Below are 20,928 nucleotides of genomic sequence, written 5' to 3' on the forward strand. Positions count from 1 at the left end.
AATTTTTTCATCTATGTTCATCAGTTCTATAATTTTAACATTTTGTAGTATCCTTGCCTGGTTTTGGTATTAGGGTAATGTGAGCCTTTTATAATGAGTTTCGGATTCTTCCCTTCTCTTTAATTTTTTGGAATATTTTGAGAAAAATAGATACCAATTCTTCGTTTAAATGTTTAGTAAAATTCACCCTTGAAGCCATTTGGTCCAGGACTTCTGTTGCTGGAGGTTTTTGATTACTGATTCAATTTTACCAGCAGTTACTGGTTTTTTCAGATTTTTGTTGTTGTTGTTGTTTCTTCTTGATTCAGTCTTGGAAGACTGAATATTTCTAACAATTTATACATTACTTCCAGGTTGTCCCACTTGTTGACATATAGTTGTTTATAGTATTTTCTTATAGTCTTTGTATTTCTGTGGTGTCAGTTGTCACTTCTTTTTCATTTCTGATTTCATTTATTTGGGTCCTGTCTTATTTTCCTTGATTAGTCTAGCTAACAATTTATGTATTTTGTTTATCTTTTCAAAGAACCAACTCTTGGTTCCATTGATATTTTCTAATTTTTTAGCTATTTTATTATTTCCTCTCTAACTTTTGTTGTTTTCTTCCATCTATTTTCTTTGGGCTTTGTTTATTCTTTTTCCAATTCCTCTAGGTGGACTGTTAAATTGCTAATTTGAGATTTTTCTTTTTTCTTAATGTAGACATGCATTACTATGAATTTCTGTCTAGAACTCTTTTTTCCTGTGTTCCATAGATTTGAGGTTGTTGTGTTTTCATTTTCACTTGCCTCAAGATACCTTTTGATTTCTGCCTTGATTTCACTGTTAGCCCATTCACTGCCTAGTTGCATGTTATTTAGCTTCCATGCGTTTGTGCGTTTTTCAGTTTCCATCCTGTTTGATTTTTAGTTTTGTATCATTGTGATCATAAAAGATACTTGGTAGTATTTCAATATTCTTAAATTTATTGAGGCTTGTTTTGTTGCCTACCATATGATCTACCTTGAAAACTGTATTATGTGCTCCTAAAAATCATTTATATTCTGCTATTTTGGGGCAAAATGCTCTGAAAATGTCAGTTAAATCCATCTGGTCTAGTGTATCATGTATGGTTGTTTCTTTTTTGATTTTATGTCTGGAATATCTATCCGCTGATGTCACTTCAGTGTTAAAATCCCCTACTATCATTGTATTACTGTCCATCTCTCCCTCTACTTTAATCAATATTTGCTTTATATATTTAGGTGGTTCTATGTCAGGTTTTGTAAATGTTTACAAAGGTTATATCCTCTTGTTAGGTTGACCACTTTATCTTATGATATGTCCCTTACGTCTCTTATTATATAACCTTTGCTCTAATTCTAATTTGTATGATATAAGTAATATTAACCCAACTTTTTTTTCATTACGTTTACCATGAAATCTTTCTCTATGCACTTATTTTCAGTCTGCCTATGTCTTTCCATCTGAAGTGAGAGTATGTACAAGCCTTGTTTTTTAATCCATTCAGCCATCCTATGTCTTTTGTATGGAGCATTTATCCATTTACATTTAAAGTAATTATTGACAACCTGAAACTCCATAATATCCGTATAATAGGGTACCAGAAGGAGAAGAAGAGGAGCAAGGGGTAGAGTACCTCCTCGAAAAAGTAATGACGGAAAATTTCTCTAATTTGAGGAGAGAAAGGCTCTCATGGACCCAGGAGGCACAGAGGACCCCACTCAAGAGGGACTCAAAGAGGTCCACTCCAAGACACATCATAATTAAAATGGCAACTGTCAAAGACAAAGAGAGAATCCTCAAGGCAGCAAGGGAGAAGGAGAAGGTAACATACAAGGGGGCCCCGATACGCCTAGGAGCTGACTTCTCAACAGAAACACTACAAGCCAGAAGGGAATGGCAAGAAATATTCCAAGCCATGAAAAACAAGGGCCTACAGCCAAGGCTGCTCTACGCAGCTAGGCTCTCCATTAAAATAGAAGGGGAGATATGGAGTTTTCCAGACAAGAGAAGACTAAAAGAATACATCTCTACCAAACCAGCACTCCAAGATATGCTAAGGGGACTGGTTTAAGCAGATGAAGGAAAAGAATGAGAGAGAGGAGAACACAGGTACAAAGAAAAAGATGAATAAGTTTCTATCAGTAATATCTCTCAATGTGAATGGACTAAATGCCCCAATCAAAAGACAGAGGGTAGCTGAATGGATAAGAAAACAGGACCCACACATATGCTGCCTACAAGAGACCCACCTCAGAGCAAGAGACCTACACAGATTGAAAGTAAAGGGATGGAAGAAAATATTGCAAGCAAATGGGCATGAGAAAAAGGCCAGGGTTGCCATACCTGTTTCAGACAAAGTAGATTTCAAACAAAGGCCATAAAGAGAGACCCAGAGGGGCACTTTATCATACTTAAAGGAAGAATCTATAAGGAGACATCAACATTGGAAACGTCTATGCTCCCAATATAGGAGCCCCGAAGTTTATAAGGAAATTGTTGGATGACTTCAAAAAAGATATAGACAGCCACACACTGATAGTAGGGGATTTCAACACCCCACTGTCAAAAATGGCCAGATCTTCCAAACAAAACATTAATAAACATACTGTGGCGCTGAATGACACACTGAATCAAAGAGACTTAACTGACATATATAGAACCTTACATCCCAAAGAAGAAAAATACACATTCTTTTCAAATGCTCATGGCAGTTTTTCAAAGATAGACCACATGATAGGACACAAAGCAAACCTCAGCAAATTCAGGAAAACTGAAATAATACCAAACTTTTTCTTGGACCGCGAGGGCTTGCAACTGGAAATCAACCTCAAAGAGAAACTTCAAAAACTTGCAAACTCATGGAGACTCAACAGAACACTATTAAACAATGAATGGGTGAATAATGAGATAAGAGAAGAAATCAAAAAAATTCTGGAAACACTGAAAATGAACAGACAACAGTCCAAAACCTATGGGACACAGCCAGGGCAGTCCTGAGAGGGAAGTTCATAGAAACACAGGCTTACCTAAAAAAGATAGAAACATTTCAAATAAAAGACCTAACACTACAACTTCAAGAACTGGAGAAACAACAACAAATAAATCCCAGAGCAAGGAGAAGGAAGGAAATAGTCAAGATTAGAGTAGAACTGAATGACATAGAGATGAAAAGAACAATTCAGAGGATCAACCAATCCAGAAGCTGGTTCTTTGAAAAGATAAATAAAATTGACAAGCCTTTAAGCAGATTCATCAAGAAAAAAAGGGAGAGGGCGCAAATTAATAATATCAAAAACGAAAGAGGAGAAATAACAACTGATACCACAGAAATACAAATGATCATCAGAAACTACTATGAACAATTATATGCCAAGAAATTTGAAAATCTTGATGAAATGGACAATTTTTAGAAAAGTATAATCTTCCAACACTGAAGGAGGAAGAAACAGAAAGCTTGAGCAGACCGATAACACCTGGGGAAGTTGAAGCACTCATCAAGAAACTCCTGGCACACAAAAGCCCGGGGCCGGACGGTTTCCCAGGAGAATTTTACAAAACATTTAAGGAAGAGCTAACCCCTGTCCTTCTCAGACTATTCCAAAAAGTCCAAGAGGAGGGAACACTCCCAGACTCTTTCTATTAAGCCAGCATCCCCCTGATCCCAATACCAGATAAAGACCCTACAAAGAAAGAAAACTACAGGCCAGTTTCGCTGATGAACACAGATTATAAAATCCTCAACAAAATATTGGCAAACCGCATCCAGCAATACATTCAAAAGATTATCCATCATGATCAAGTGGGATTCATCCCAGGCATGCAGGGATGGTTCAATATACGTAAATCAGTAAACATGATACATCACATAAATAAAAGAAAAGACAAAAACCAGATGATCATCTCGAGAGACGCAGAAAAAGCATTCGATAAGGTACAGCACCCATTTATGATCAAAACACTCAGCAAAATGGGAATCAATGGGGCATTCCTCAACGTAATAAAGGCCATATATGAAAAACCTACAGCCAGTATCATACTCAATGGGCAAAAACTGAAAGCTTTCCCACTAAGATCGGGAACACAACAAGGATGTCCGCTCTCACAGCTTCTTTTCAACATCTTATTGGAAGTCCTAGCCACACCAGTCAGATAAGAGAAAGAGATAAAAGGCATCCCAATAGGAAAGGAGGAAGTAAAGCTATCATTGTTTGCAGATGACATCATAGTGTACATAGAGAACCCTGTAGACTCTACCAAAAATCTCCTCAACCTAATAAGTGAATTTGGCAAAACAGTAGGATACAAAGTCAACATTCAGAAATCAAAGGCATTTTTGTACACCAGCAATGCAATAGAAGAAGAATAAATCAGAAAAAAAATACCATTCGATATAGCAAGAAGAAAAATAAAGTACCTAGGCATAAATTTAACCAAAGAGGTAAAAGACCTGTACGCTGAAAACTATACAACATTGAAGAAAGAAATTAAGGAAGACACAAATAAATGGAAACATATACTGTGCTCATGGATTGGAAGAAGTAATATCATCAAAATGTCCATACTACCCAAAGCAATTTATAGATTCAACGCAATCCCTATTACGATTCCAATGACGTATTTCACAGAAATAGAACAGACATTTTGAAAATGTATATGGAACCATAAATGACATCAAATAGCTGTAGCAATTTTGAGAAAGAAACACAAAGTAGGAGGGATCACAGTACTGGACATCAAACTCTACTACAAAACCACTATACTCAAAACAATCTGGTACTGGCACACGAACAGACCCATAGACCAGTGGAACAGAACAAAAAGCCCAGAAGTAAGCCGAGGTGTATATGGGCATCTAATATTTGACAAAGGGGGCAGAAGCATCAAACGGAGCAACAATACCTCTTCAACTAATTGTGTTGGGAAAGCTGGACGGCTACATGCCAAAAATTGAAATTGGATCATCAGCTTTCACCATACACAAAAATAAACTCAAGATGTATAAAAGACTTAAATATAAGTCGCAACACCATCAAATCCTAGAGGAGAACATTGGCAGGAAACTCTCAGATATCCCACGCAGCAATTTTTTCACTAATATGTCTCCTAAAGCAACGGACATAAAGGAAAGAATAAACAAGTGGGACCTCATCAAAATAAGGAGCTTCTGCACGGCTAAAGAAACATCAGCAAAATGAAAAGGGAGCCAACCATATGGGAAAATATATTCGCTAATGATGCATCAGATAGAGGGTTGATCTCCAAGGTATATAAAGAACTCACTGGACTCCACTCCAAGAAGACAAACGATCCAATCAAAAAATGGGCAAAGGACCTGGGGAGACGCTTTTCTAAGGAGGAGATACAGAGGGCCCAGAGGCATTTGAAAGGATGCTCAGCATCACTAGCCATCAGAGAAATGCAGATCAAAACCACCATGAGGTACCACCTCACACCGGTCAGAATGGCCATCATAAACAGATCCACAAACAACAGGTGCTGGCGAGGCTGTGGAGAAAAGGGAACCCTAGTCCACTGTTGGTGGGAATGCAGACTGGTGCAGCCACTGTGGAAAGCAGTGTGGAGTTTCCTCAAAAAGCTGAAAATGGAACTGCCTTTGGATCCAGCGATTCCCCTGCTGGGACTATACCCTAAGAACACCAAAACGCCAATACAAAAGAACCTATGCACCCCAATGTTCATAGCAGCACAATTTATAGTAGCCAAGTGTTGGAAGCAACCTAAATGCCCATCAGTAGATGATTGGATCAAAAAGTGATGGTACATATACACAATGGAATACTACGCAGTAGAAAGAAAAAACTTCTAAAAACTGCTAAACTTCGCGACAGCATGGATGGAACTGGAGAGCAGTATGCTAAGCGAAATAAGCCAGGGGGCGAAAGACAAATACCATATGATCTCACCTATAAGCAGAACCTAACCAACAATACAAAGATGCAAGGAAAATAAGACCAGCAACACTAAAAGGAAAAGAAACCAACAGAGACAAGAGGGAAGGAGGGAGGGGGTCGGGGAAAAGGAAGGGAAGGGGAAATTCAAGGAACATATAGCAAGGACTCATGGACAAAACCAAAGGGGAAGAGCTGAGGGAGGGAAGGAGGGAGGGGGCAAGGGAAATTGGTGGGGGGGAGGCAGAGAGAGATGTATTTGAAAAAATAAATCAAAATAAAATTTTAAAAAAAAGTTATTTCAACAATAGGCCAGGTGGTGCTAACTACTATCTAGGCAAAATAGGTTAAGTTGCTTTCAAGATTGTTAGCTATATACAAGTTTATTAGTTCACTCCCTTTGTTTATTTAAAAAAATATTTACCAGGTACCTGCAGTGTGCAAGACACTCTGTTGGCTACTGGACACACAACTGTGAACAAGATAGGCTCCCTCAAAGCCTACAGTTGCCCAGGAAAGAGAGGCAAGCAAACAAGCTAACACAATCCTCCATTTGCACAAGCTTCCTCTGGTATTCCTCTGTAAGTCAGTTTTGGACAAAAGCCATAACTATTCAAAACTCTGAACCCATTCAGCAGATGTCCATAGAGCAAAACTGGAGACATCTGAGCATCCATGGGCTGCCTACTTAGTCTCCTGCCTTTCTTCTTAGGCAAACTTCACCATTAGTATGCAGAGGTAAAGAATGTTGGCTTTGCAGTTGGGCAAAACTCCATATAAGTGCTGGCTCTTCCTTACCATTTTTGTAGTCTTGGGTGAGATGCCTGACTCTCAGACTTCAGTTTTCTCATTGGCAAAATAAGGGCAACAGCAGCACTATAACAGGGACAGCCTACCTCATATTTATTTTCCCCTCCTTTCGTCTTAATAGTCTTGGCATTGCTGAAGGCTACAGTGAGCCCAGCCTTGCTTGCATGTAAGTATGATCATAAGAGCAATCTCTGGCTCCTGAGATGTAAGTGAAAGCTGTTGGGTGGGATTTCTGGGAAGGCACTGTAAAGCAAGGTCATAGAGTGAGCTGACATTTAAATCTTTTGACTTTTCTCCTTTCCTTTATTGTCAAAAACGTAGGCATAATGTCAGGAGCCTGTAGCAGCCATATTGCACCATGATGTAACCTTGAAGATGAAACTTTTAAGCTGAGAAAGCCAGAGGAGTCTGAGAAACTGATGATCTATTAAGCTTATGACTGCCAAGTTTCAGGCTTCTTTTATATCAGAGAAATGTTAGTATCTTTTAAAACCACTGTCATTTCTGATTTCTGTCAAGAAAATAAAGGCATCCAATAAAAAAAGTAAAGACAAACAAACAAAAAACTAAAGGCAATTCCACAAGTGTTACTGTGGGAATTGAATGAGGCCATTCACAGAGAACACTTAGTCCAGTGCCTGGCCCAGTGTAAGTTTTCAGGACAGAAGAGTTCACATTGTCATTACATATTTAAAATATTTACATTGTCTTAGTTCAGACTTCTATAAGAAAGTGGGAAGGGGAAAGTCAAGGAACATATAGCAAGAACTCATGGACAAAACCAAAGGGGGAGAGTTGAGGGAGAGAGGAAGGGAGGGGGCAAGGGAAAGTAGTGGGGGAAAGGCAGAGACAAATGTATTTAAAAAAAATAAATTTTAAAAAAAGAATACAAAAAAAAAAGAAAGTAGCATAGAGTGCATGGATTAAACACCAGATAGTAATTTGTCACAGTGCTGGAGTCTGGGAAGTCCAAGGTCAAGGTGCTAGATAATTTTATTCCTGGTGAGGGTCCTCTTTCTGGCTTGCAGTTGGCTACCTTCTCACTGTTCTCACATGGTAGAGAAAGGAAGAGTGCTCTGGTCTCTCCTCTTTTTCTTATAAGGACACCCGTCTTATCATGGGGCCACATCCTAATGACCTCATTTAAAACTATCTCCCAAAATCCTCACATCCAACTATCATCACATTGGGGGTTAGGTCTTCAATATAGGAATTTGTTGGACATTAGACTATTACATATATAGACCCTACTGGAAGCATTAATTATAGTCAATTTGCTTAAGTTAGATTAGCATAAATAGGAAACCTGCTGAGGGTTAAAATAAAGGGAGGTCAGGATACTGGAGAACTGAAAGTCCAGTGTGATGATTGGGAATTGGAGATTGTGTCCATTTGTTCTCCCTAACAGTATTTTGATGGGAAGCCCACCTATTCATCAAGATCAATCCAGATTCATAAGAGTAAAATGACATTATTTGATTGGGAAAAAAAGACATTAACCAATGAAATCAATGGTCAAATCACAAATCCATCTTGTGTTTCATTCTTTGCTTTGTGGATAAAAAAACAGTAGCAGCAGCATGCTGTCCAAAGTACTTGTGTGTGAGGCTTTATCCTTGGTCTTGCCTCCTAGTGAATTAGTCAGGAACAGTAGAATCAGAGGGCACATTCAAATGGAAGCTTTGAAGAGAGTTTAATAGAGAGACCATTTGCAAAGGTGTGGGTGAGATACAGAGAAAACACAGGGAGAGCACACCACTTGGGGGTCAGTAACAAGGGGCTGTCACTGCCCTCCCTGTAATCTGAAGCCAGAGGAGACAGAGCAGTCACCACAGCCTGTAGAGAGGGTCACCTGGCAAGGGCCAGGGTCTTGATAGCAGGACACAGCCAACCCATGCTGATCATATAGGAGCCAACCTCACTCCCCTCCTGCTCCAAACTCATGTTTCTCATGGGCTGAAACTTTCCAGAAACCAGGAAGTAATGCTGCCCATGACTACAGCCCATTCAAGTTACCCACCCCCAGACACAGCATGGTGGAAGAAGGTGGAACATGAATCTGAAAAGGCCATGGCCTTATTCTTTTAATCTTAAACAGCCATGTTATGAGGTTGATACTATTATTGCTTCTATTTTACAGATGAGGAAACTGAGGTCCGGGGCAGGAAGACAGAGAGAGTAAACCATTTACACATTTAAAACATGTAATTTTGTAAACATGTACAAAATACATAGATTCTCTAGAATGAGATGGTAAGCTCCTGTTCCTCAAGCTATTCAAAATAAGGTATTTCTATTGAAATATAGGCAGGTCTATGTTATAGCTTAGCAGATAAGATAGCTCACACTCTATCTGTATTTTACTTTAAAGAAGCAGAAGCTTAATGAAGTTGAACTAGGTGACCTGTAGGATTCTTTGAAATCAAAGTAGTCTCTAATCAGTGATGATTTAAACTATTACTTTTGATTTATAAAAAGATAACCATAAAAAAGTCTTTGGCACTAATAACAAAAATTTGTGCTAAAAATATAAAACTTTCCCAGTGAAATATACCACTGCAAAAAATCCTTCCATGCAGGGACACAGAAGTGGTTGAGATTAGTGAGAACAATAGAGATAATCCAGAATCAGGGCATCCATATTCTGTCCCTCTCAGTTGTATACCTGACCATCATGCCTGAAATTCATTCTTTCAACTCTCCTTTGAACCCCAAGATAGTTTTCTTGGGGAGAGGTTTCCCTGAAACTATGACATTTCATATAGTAATATTGGCCATGGTATTAGTTGGGATTCTATTGATACAAGGTACAGGAAATCCAACTCAAACTGGCTAAAGCTAAAAAGAAAATCTATTGGTGCATGCCTTAGGACAAGGTTTTCTACAGGTACCAGTTGATTCAGGACCCAAAAGATGTCACAAGGAATGAGCTTCCCTCTCTGTGTTGGCTCTTCTCCTTGGTGTGGGCCCTATTCTAAGTTCTATTCTAAGCATAGTAACTGCCAACAGCTCTGTGGGCCATACCCTTCCAGCATCAAATCCAGCAGAAAAGCAGAATTCCACTTCTTTAGTAATTCAAATGAAAAGAATTGAGCCTCTAGGGTCCTGATTGGCATGGCATGAATCATATGGCCACTCTTACCAAAGGAATGTAGTCTTCCAGTCAACTTGGGTGGAGTTAACCCCTCCTACAACTTATAGACTGAGGCTGGGCAAAAGATTATCCCATAGAAGCATCAGGACTGTCTCTCAAAGTGTGGGAAAAGATGAGGGGAAAATAGCCCCTGTCCCAAGCCATCAATACCATCTTCAGAAAGATGACCAGAAATTGGCTGCAGAAATTCCAAAATTCCCCAAATCACAGCAGGACTTGTGGACATATCTGTAATGTCCTCCCTCTACCCTCCACCAGCAGCCCCCATCAGTTCCATCCTTCTTTCTTGAGGAAGGGCACAAAGGTAAAACGTGGCTGCAACTCAACCACCTTCAGTTTTCCGCTTGGTTCCTGGAAAATTCCTCCCTTGTTCCATGTCTGAGTTAGAATGCTGCCTTCTCTCTGAAGTTATCCCTAATAAAACTCAAACCTTCCCAACTTTCTCAAGAGCAAAAAGCCTCCTCTTTTATGTACTCACTGTACTTTGTACATACATTATCTTCATAAGTGTTTTTTTATGTACAAAAATTATTTACACACAAGTCTCTCATATTCTAACCTAACACACAATGCACTCACACCTGACCAGACTGGTAGCTGTTTGAGAGCAGAGATTTACTTTTGTTTGCTCAGTCCCTAACATGTTGCATAACATCTGGAATGGTATGCAGAAATGTTGGGTGAGTGAATGAATGCATGAAAACTTTCTGCAGCTCTTGACCATTGAAAGAAAGCAGCAGCACTCATTTGTGTATTTGGTAAATCAATAGCATTTAGTAAACTCATATTTCATATACAGTAGGCATAAGCAAAATGCAGAAATAAAATTAAATCAGTAAAGAGAAAAACAATAGTATACTTATTCTGCTTGTTTTAAAATAGAAAAACCCTACAGGCATGGGGTGGTGCTGAGAAACCGGCACTGTCCAGGAAGGCGCAGTACTGTGGGAGGCCACTCCAGAGCCCCCCAGAGCAGAAGTAGCAGCTGCTACCAGTGTCCACAGAGCCCACTGAGCCAGCCATGGCATTGTCGATGCCACTGAGTGGGCTGAAGGAGGAAGACAAAGATTCCATCATTGAGCTCTTTGTCAAGGCTGGCAGTGATGGTGACAGCATAGGAAACTGCCCCTTTTCCCAGAGACTCTTCATGATTCTTTGGCTCAAAGGAGTTGTATTTAGTGCCACAACTGTTGACCTGAAAAGGAAGCTTGTAGACCTATAGAACTTGGCTCCCGGGGCCCACTCACTATTTATAACTTTCAACAATGAGGTCAAAACAGATGTAAGTAAGATTGAAGAATTTCTTGAAGAAGTCTTATGTCCTCCCAAGTACTTAAAGCTTTCACCCAAACACCCAGTATCAAATTCTGCTGGAATGGACATCTTTGCCAGATTCACTGCATATTTTAAGAATTAAAGGCCAGAGGCTAATGAAGCATTGGAGAGAGGTCTTGAAAACACTGCAGAAACTGGATGACTATCTGAATTCTCCCCTCCCTGATGAAATTGATGAGAATAGCATGGAGGACATTAAGTTTTCCACACATAAATTTCTAGATGGCAAAGAAATGACATTGGCTGATTGCAACCTGTTGCCCAAATTGCACATTGTCAAGGTGGTCACCAAAAAATATAGCAACTTTGATATTCCAAAAAGGATGACTGGCATCTGGAGATACTTAACTAATGCTTACAGTAGGGCTGAGCTCACTAATACTTGTCCCAGTGATAAGGAGGTTGAAATTGCTTATGGTGACGTAGCCAAAAGACTTACCAAATAAAAGAGCACTTATAAGAGAGATGTCTTCACATCTTTTCCTGATTACAAATATGCTTTTTCTAATAGGCTGATTTTTGTCCTATAAAATAGAAATTTTATTTTGCATGAACATGGCAGTTACTCAAGATTAGGATAAAGGATATATAAGGTATAGTAGCTATCTTTAAACATACGCTCCTAAGCAGTATTATTTTAAAACATTTTATCCTGCCTACCTCCCCTACCCCAAATCCCCCTCTCTTCCAATTTGGAGACACTTCACCACAAACTTTTTACTTTAAAGGTAGTTTGCCATCTCTCTAGAGCCCTCACCATTGCATCCACTCACTGTGTATAGATGGCAGGACTTTTGAGGTGTGGTGTTTAACTGTCAATATGGTAACCATGACCTCATCAGTCAGCCCCAAACTGGTGCATAATGCATGGTACAAGGAATACTTATGTATTTTTGGAATTTTATAATATTTAGTAAGAGTATATGAAAAAATTGCTACTGTATCAAAATATGGTACTCTGTTTCAGTTTAGTCTATCCTGGATATGTACTAAAGGCTGTTACCACCAGAGAAGAGGGCCTTCTACTGATGTCACTACAGATTTTGCTCTTTTACTTTGTATGTGGGCTTTTACTTTTCCTAAAAGCACCTATTCATTATACCAAGTATAACATCTGACTCTATGTAGAAGCTAAAAGTTTTGAGGGAGGGATAATATTCTCAATCTTTCTTGAGAATTTTCTCCATATAAGATAACTCCTTATATGTGGCACCTGATATGTGGTGTTTGCTATATGTATTTTGCCTAGTGCCATTCATTTGGAACACTATTGCTTTCTTCTTTTATTTTAAAAGGCTCTTTTTTAGGTATATATAGACCTTGTTGTTTTTAGATCTTTTGAGCAACACTACATATACTGATATTTAGTTGATTTAACTATAGCAATACAATGATTAGTAAAGTAAAAATTAACACAGAAATTAACCTAACGAGCATAGGGTGGGTTTGTCTTGCTATTAGGTAGGATTTTGTTTCTAAAGCATATTTAATGTGGATAATCTAAAGACTGCATTATCCACCTTATATTAAAAATAAAATAAAACACACAGATAGCAACTTTTCCATTCCACCCCTATTTACTGTTAGACTCTGGGTAGAGGATGACTCCCTCCTTTTGGACTAAATTGTAGTTGGTACATATTTACTGCAGTTTTGCCTAATGTCAATCATTGTGTTTCCTTCAATTAAATTTCTTTGCAGCCACACTGAGGAATAGAAAAGATAAATAAATAAATAAATAAATAAATAAATAAATAAATAAATAAATAATAAAATAGAAAAACCCTGAAATAAAGAAAACATGCATTGTTTATGGATTTATGTGAAGGAGTTATACTGTCAAGTAGGGTAAAACAGACCCCAAAGGGCCTAAGAAGACACCGTGATAGCTGAAAAGAACATGTTATGCCCAGGATGGTCTAAGGGCCTAACAATGAGTTGTGGAAGTGCTGTTAAAAAATCAGATCTAAGAGGCAGAAAACCCTGGGCTCAAGTATCCACTCTATCCCTTACTATGGAATTTCAGTCAGGTGATTGAACTCCTCTGGGCCTCTGATGACCGCTCCCTGAGCTGCATGCATAGATCAAGCCATAATCCACCTGCCATCCTTGATTTCTCCCAAGAGCAAGCCCATCTGTAAAATATATCTGAATTCACTGTCTCTCTCCCACTTCCCTGAGGGCACATCTGTCTGAACAACCATTACTAAGACAAGTACATTCAGTGTCCAGAAGGCCCAGTCCCTGCTGTGCCAGCACAGGGAGCCCCATTGTGAGCAACTATCCAATTGTTAGGTTCCTGAATTTGGAGGGGAAGGACGCCCATATTCTGAGGTCAGATGTAGCTTTTCCTCACTTCCTTTTTCCTGCCTTGTACCCTGTAGCCTCCCTACCACCTAGCATGAGGTCCATGAAGCCCTCCACACCTGGCCCCAGCTTCTTTTCTCACCAAGGTGATCCCACTCTTTGCCTGGTCCGTTCTGCTGCCCCAGTGTGCTGACCTTCTAAATCTGCTCCCCAGACCTGCCAAATGTGTTCTCAACTTTGGGACTTTGCCCCTGTTCTCTCTGCAGGAAAGCCACATTCTTATATCTTTGCAGCTGAATCCTTGGTGTCCTTCAGATCTTAGCTCAGTGAGGTCTTCCCTGACCATCCAGGCAAATTAAACAGGCCTCAGTGGTTCTGCCACCTGTTTTATTTTCTCCATAACACCGATTAATACTTGAAACTATCTTATTTGCTTGCTTAATTGAGTCTGAACTAGAACGTATGCTCCAGAAATGCAGAGACGTAACTTGTCTTATTAACTACTCTGTCTCCCGACCCTGGAATAGTGCCTGACACACAATAAGCAATCAATAAACACTCAATGCATGAAAGAATGAGTGAAAGAAGGGAGGAAAGGAAGAGAGGAGGGAACGCATCCCTCAAAAGGTGATTATAAATATTCAATTCGAAATTTCTCATAAATCACTTAGCACAGTGCCTGGCATTCAGGAACTACTTAACACATTTTAATTATTATTCACTGAGTTATTAGGATAAAAGAGTGAGCAACACACACACACACACACACACACACACACACACACAGACACAACACATGAGAAAGGAGAGCAAAGCAAGTCCCCTCCACTGCCCCCTACCCTTTGCTTAGATTCACCTAACTGTGAAAAGAATATTCAAGGTCCTAACTAGGCAGTGTCCCCTGGCTCTCCTGGAAGCAATGCTTGAACCACTTCAGACCCCAAGAGTTTGGAGTTCATTTTCTTTTGGCAAAGCATTGGCTTTTCTTTTCTAAGGGAAAAAAATAAAATACAAAAAGACACTTATATAACATGTTTTAGATCAAATGACTCTTGAAAAACTACATTTTGATGAGTGAGGGAATCAAAACCATATGGATTAAATTCTCCTCAGATCTCCTAGGGAAAATGGGAGCAAGGGCAGTGTAAGGGCAAGGAAGGCAGATGATCCAAGATGTCTCAAGTCCTTCAAAGCAGTTTGTTGACCCCATGCCAGCTGACTCAAAAGAGAAGGAAATATAAAAGGGTTGTTTTTTTTAAATCAACCCATGTTTCTTTTCTTCTGATTTCCCCTCCCCCATAGGGCTGGCTTTTAGGTCTTGTTAGAGATCAAAAAAAAAAAAAAAAAGGGGGGGGATAATGGCTGGAATGTTAAGTTTGTACAATTTATCCCAGAAAACAATTTCCACGTTTCTCCCTGAGGAAAGAGCCTGAAATATCTGCTGCAGCCAAATATTTGTAATCAGGTACTTAGATGAGTGTCATTCATTCTTTTTAATGGTTGTGTTTCCATCTGAATTTTGCTGATCGGGGCAACTTGCTCAGAGCAGACACTGGCTCTACATAAACCATGATTCATCCTCCCCTTTCTGTGAAAGGAAATCAAGAGAGACAAGCGCTTCCCACTTTTTTACCTAAAGCACAGAAAAACCTCAAAAGCTATTTCCTCTATTCTTCTCCTGATGATCTGTGTAGTGTACTAAACACAGTAAGCACTGACTATTTGCTCTATATGAGACCCTGAGTATCATTTCATTTTATCTTCCCAAACCACTTCGTTGTTCTCATTTCACAAAGGAGACTGAGGAAGGCACAGAGAGATTAAGCAATTTAACAAAGGTCACACAGCTAATAATCGAAAGAGCTGGGATTTGAAACAAGGATTTGCCAGTGCCATAGTCAATACTCCTCAGTTATTTCTCTCGGTATATCCTGCACTTTTGAAATCTGTGTCTTTGCTTTTGCTATTCTAGTCATCTAAAAAACCATTCTTGTTATTCCTACCTTTTCTTCCAACCACATGACAAAAAGCTTCCATATCCTCGAAGCGGTGTCTCATACGAAGGCTTTTTGAAACCCCCAATTGGTGGGACTTCTTCCACCTCTGAACTCCAAGACACCTGGTGCTCTCTGCAGGTGTCCAGCACATTCTATGTCATAAAACCAGCTCAACAGGATGGTTAGGTGCCCTGGCTTTAAAGGAGACACACCACACTTAATCCTTTGGTGGGACACTTTAAATTTACAAACCACTCCAAGATTCAGATTCCTCATATACAAAAGAGGCAAAATGAAACAACCCTGTACAGTGAGCAAGCAACAAGCTAACACAGGTTTTACCAACTATCCAAAAGTAGAGCTTTTTCCTCTGTTTTTCTCCTGACCTATGAAATCCTTCATAAACTGAAGTAGCATAAAGTGAAAAGCCATCACTTTAGGACAATGTTGCTAATGATGCACAGAATAAATGGAGATAAAGCAGAGATGCTCACAGACAGCTCAAAGCTCTAGTGGCTGGATGCTGAGATGCTGAGTGTCGTACCCAGGGAAGGAGCTTGGCAGGGCTCCTGTCTGCCCAGTGTGTGCACTGACTCTATAATGGTTGCAGTAAAACACTGAAAGTTATTTCACTCTTTGCCTTTCCTCATAAAAGTGAAAATTCTCTTCAGATTTCTTATGAAATACAGGTACTAATGTAGGTCTTTTGTAAAAGCAAGTGGCATATGCAGACTTTCCATAAGCGGGGGCACCTGAACGTGTAAGGCAGAGAGCAGGCCCACAATCTATGTCAGCTGCTGTTTCCAACTTGGTTTGAGGCTGCTTGTTTGCTCTCTCCTACCTATGTGTAAATTCTCTGATTTAGGAAGTAGTTGGATTAGCATTTCACTAACTAGAGTTTAGAGAAGTGAGGAGAGAGGGGCTGCTGGGAGCAGTAGATGGAAACAAGGGCAGCCAATATGGATTGAGTGCTTGTTATGGGACAGGGTTTCCAGGATTAATGCATTTAATCCTCATAATCCTGGGAGGTAAGTGTTGTTATAATCCCACATTTTGCAAATAAAGAAACTGAGGCCCAGGAAGGTTGAGTGAGTTTCCCAAAGCCATATACTGTATTTGGAATGTGCAGAGTCAGGATTTAAAATTCAACATGTCAGAATCCAACGTCTTACCTACTACTAAACTAGATTGCCTCTAAAAGAGGGGATTTTAAAGCTTTCAAACAGCAATAAAACAAAAAGGGTGGGAGGAACCTGTAAGGAGAGGCTGGCTTTTTAAAAGGTATGAGAGTTGGGACAAGTGTACTAACACTTTCCCCATAGTTTATCCACTGGGGGAAGTGGTGGATACTCCCCTGAGAAGACATGTTGGCCTCATGGTTGCACAAGGACTTAATGATAAAACGGGCAAAATACTGACTTTGTGAATATGCTTATATATAAATTCATGATTTTTTTAAGGACTTGATTTAACATATACCTCAGGGTAAGGTTCAGCAAAAATATTCAGGAGGACTAGGGGAAACTTAAGGGATCAATATGATGGTGGAACACCTAAATTAGTCCAAAAAAAGTGGAGATCAAGGAAGGCTTCCAAGAAGAAGGGACCGCTAAACTGAGATCAGGAGTATGAGTGGAATTAGCTTAATGCGGAAGGCACTGTGGATAGGTTCACTCACTAGTTATTCCCAAATCCTTTCTCATTTTCTGTCCTCCACTATGGAGGCTTGAAGAGCCAAAGCTTCCCAGACTCCCTTGCAGTTACAGCCAATACAATTCCAACAGAAGTCTGCTGAAGGTTTTTCTAGAAAAAGTTTGGTTTTTTTTCTTATGAAAGAGACAGAAATGGCTGATTTAGCCCTTTTCCATTCTTCCTGCCTTAAATATAGATGTAATCCCTGTAGCTATCTTATGACCACAAAGCAATAAGGTTGAAACAAAAGAAAATGACACAGAACCAGCACTTTCATCACCATGCTACTGGAGCTATGCTGACTTCTAGTTGTCTCTACATTTCTTGTTCTTCAAGAAAAATAAGTTGCTGCTTGAGCCCTGCAGAGTTCAATTTTTTCCCATTACTTGCAATCAAAGTATTTCTAACTCATAAAGTAGGCAAAGGGGGAAAGAATGAGCTGTTCTAGGCAGAAATTCCACTATGTGTAAAAACCTGAAGGGGAGAAAGACTGTGGCATATTTGAAGGTGGGAGATTCAATGTAAATGAAGTATATGGTGTTGGTGTTGGTGGGTGGTGGGTATTGGGTGCTGGGTCCTGGGTGATGGCTGTGGTGAGCAATCAGACTGTAGAATCATACAAGGGCTACAACACACAGAGCTTTGTTCAGTTTGTAAGATTAGAATTTGGGAATTATAACAATGGGGCACCATAGAAATGCCATGGGTGTGTGTGTTTAATCAATGGGGTGATTGGGATAAAGTTAGAGATAAAAAGATCCCCTGGCCTGAGTTCATTCATTCAGTAAATACTTTATGAACATGTGAAAGTAAATTGCTACAACCACTTTGTAAAACTGTTTTGAAGTATCTACTAAAACTAAACATCCACTACTCATCTCACTACAAAGAAATGAATGCAACTGTCCACCGAAAGACAAACCCAAGCATATTCATAGAAACTTTACTCATAATAGGCAAAATAAGGGGGCAACCAAATGTCCATCCAGTCTGAAAGAGCTAAATAATTTGCAGGAATCTTCATATATATATAATGGAGTACTACACAGCAATAAAGAAAAATGGCAAATTGCTGTTACATGTAGCCATGTGCATGAAAATTACAGGCCTAATTTTTAACAAGAAAGAAGCTTACAGGAAAAAGGAGATTCTTGTGTTAGCCTGGGTCCTCCAAGAAAGAGAGGTCAAATAAAATGTCCAAGAGATAATTAACAAAAATATCTCTGAGGGAAAATAGGCAGGTAGTCAGGAGAGTCTGAAAACCATCAGACTATGATGCAGGTCTGTCCCATGGAAGGTAAGGAGGGAAAGAGAGAGAGAGAGGGAGGAAGGGAGGAAGGGAGGAAGGAAATGTCCTAGACTACTATGCATTTCTAAGGGAGCTCAGCCAGGCCATTGGGAAGTCCTTCAGCCACAATTGCCCATCAGAGGAATTCCCCATCTCCCAGGAATGAGACTGCCATGTGCAGTTGAAGGTGGGAGCAGCCTCCCACAGACACAGCGATGATTTCAGAGCTCAGCGCAATTGACTGTAGGCCAAAGATCTAAGAGATGCATTTTTATGGCCACAACATTGAACACTTCCAAATATGAAGGTTAAAAACAGGCAAAATCAATATTCAGTGATAAATGTCAGAATAGTGATTACTTCTGTAATGGGTAGGGTTGGAGATATGACTGAGAGAGGGAATGAGAAAGCCTTTTGAGGTAGCTGGAAATGTTCAATATGTTTTACATTGCATCCCAGAGTGTTGCTTTATTTCTCCTCAATTGCTTCTTCTTTTTATTATTATGGTTTATTGAATTTATTGGGTTCACATTGGTCAAAGAAGTTGTATAGGTTTCAAGTGTCAATTCCACAATACAGTATTTGTATATTGACCCAAAGTCAAGTCTCCTTCTGTCATCATTTATCCCCCCTATACCTTCTTCTACTTTCTCCCAACCCCCTTTCTCTTTGGTAGTCACCATACTGTTGTCTGTGTCTATGAACTTTTGTGGGGTTTTTTTTTTTCTTAATCCCTTCACCTTTATTACCTTCCCCCAACCCCTCTTCCATCTGCTGCCAGTCTGTTCCCTGAGTCTGTTTCTATTTTGTTTGTTATTTTATTTGTTCATTAGATTCCACATGTAAGTGAAATCATGCTATTGTCTCTCTGACAGGCTTATTTCACCATAATACCCTCCAGGTCCATCCATGCTGTTGCAAAAGGTAAGACTTCCTTTTTTATGACTAAGTAGTATTCCATTATGTAAATGTACCATAGCTTCTTTATCCACTCATTTACTGATGGGTACTTGGGAAGTCTTGTGTATAGTAAATAACTGTGCAGTGAATATAGGTGTGCATATATTTTTTTGAATTAGTGTTTCATGTTTTTTTGGATGTATTCCAGAAGTGAAATCACTGAGTCATAGACAGTTCCATTTTTAATTTTCTGAGGTAACTCCATACTACTTTCCACAGTGGCTGCACCAATCTGCATTCCCCTCAATAGCTACACAAGGGTTCCCTTTTCTCCACATCCTTGCCACCACATATTATTTCTTGATTTATTATTAATAGCCTTTTTGACAGGTGTAAGGTGATATTTCATTGTGGTTTTAATTTGCATTTCTCTGGTGATTAGTGATGTTGAGATTTTTAAATGTTTTGTTGTTTGTTGATTTAATGATGATGGCCATTCTGACAAGTATGAAGTGATACCTCATTTTGGTTTTAATATGCATTTCTCTGATGATTAGTGACATTGAGCAACTTTTCATATGTCTATTGACCATTTGTATGTCCTCTTTGGAGAACTGTCTGTTCAGGTCCTTTGTTCATTTTTTTAAATTGGCTTGTTTATCTTGATTGGGGTAGTGATGTAAGGTAGATAAAAATCTTTCAAGACATCACCTAAGATTTGTACATTTTGTGTACCTCCATAGAAAAAATTAAGAAGTATTTTCTGAGTGAGTGCTGTATATCAAAAGCAGTGCTTAGTCCTGGGCACATAGAGAGGACAAAAGCAGACACCGATGGCACCCCCAAGGAGCATGCAGCAGGAATAAGGTCTGGAATATGAGACCAAGACAGAAAGGGTCCAGTGTCGATGTTGGGGATGTTAGTGGCAATGAACCCAAGGTGTGTGAGACTTCAGGCAGTCAAGTCCAAGAGACAATTCATCAAAAGACTGCTGAAAAGACAGAGTAAAACAAAACTACAGACTTGCGAGAAATGGGAACTAGAAATGTAAAAGCAAGTCAGAAACCACTGAAACTGCTTACAAAGGAAAATGCTTTTGGAGAGATCGATTTCAGGAAAATCCACTGTGACTGTCCACACCGGGACCTCAGGAAGCCCTGCATCCGGGGAATTGCATCCTTTCTGGAGTCAGATTCATCTCTCTGTGCTCAACAATCAGTTTCATTTGGTTTACAGGAATCCACTGGAAGATTATGTCTGACTTTTTTCAAAGCTTGTGGAAAAGATTTCATTCCAGCTGGGAGGCAGGTAGAAGAATGTAGTCTCTGGGAAAATGGATGCCTTTTAGAGCCAATTAGAACTAAATTGACCTGTCATTTGCCAGTAATGCATAACGGAACTCCTGCTGTTCTAGAAAACTGAAGCTTTCTCCTGTGAGTTCATTGGCTCAGCGGAAGTTCTTTATGGGAAAGTGCATGTGTGATCATTCCTTCAGAAAAAATTTTAAAAAATAAGCTCATCCCAAATTAT

At 39.5% G+C, this 20,928-nt stretch overlaps 1 pseudogene; it reads left to right on the forward strand.

Moving 5' to 3' along the window:
• Nucleotides 1-10,900: 10,900 nt before the first annotated feature.
• LOC129087852 (chloride intracellular channel protein 4-like) lies at nt 10,901-11,660 on the forward strand (annotated as a pseudogene).
• Nucleotides 11,661-20,928: the final 9,268 nt, after the last annotated feature.

This window comes from Pteronotus mesoamericanus, unplaced genomic scaffold, assembly GCF_021234165.1.
Source record: "Pteronotus mesoamericanus isolate MK-2021 breed Mesoamerican mustached bat unplaced genomic scaffold, CSHL_Meso_final scaffold_54, whole genome shotgun sequence".
NCBI lineage: Eukaryota > Metazoa > Chordata > Mammalia > Chiroptera > Mormoopidae > Pteronotus > Pteronotus mesoamericanus.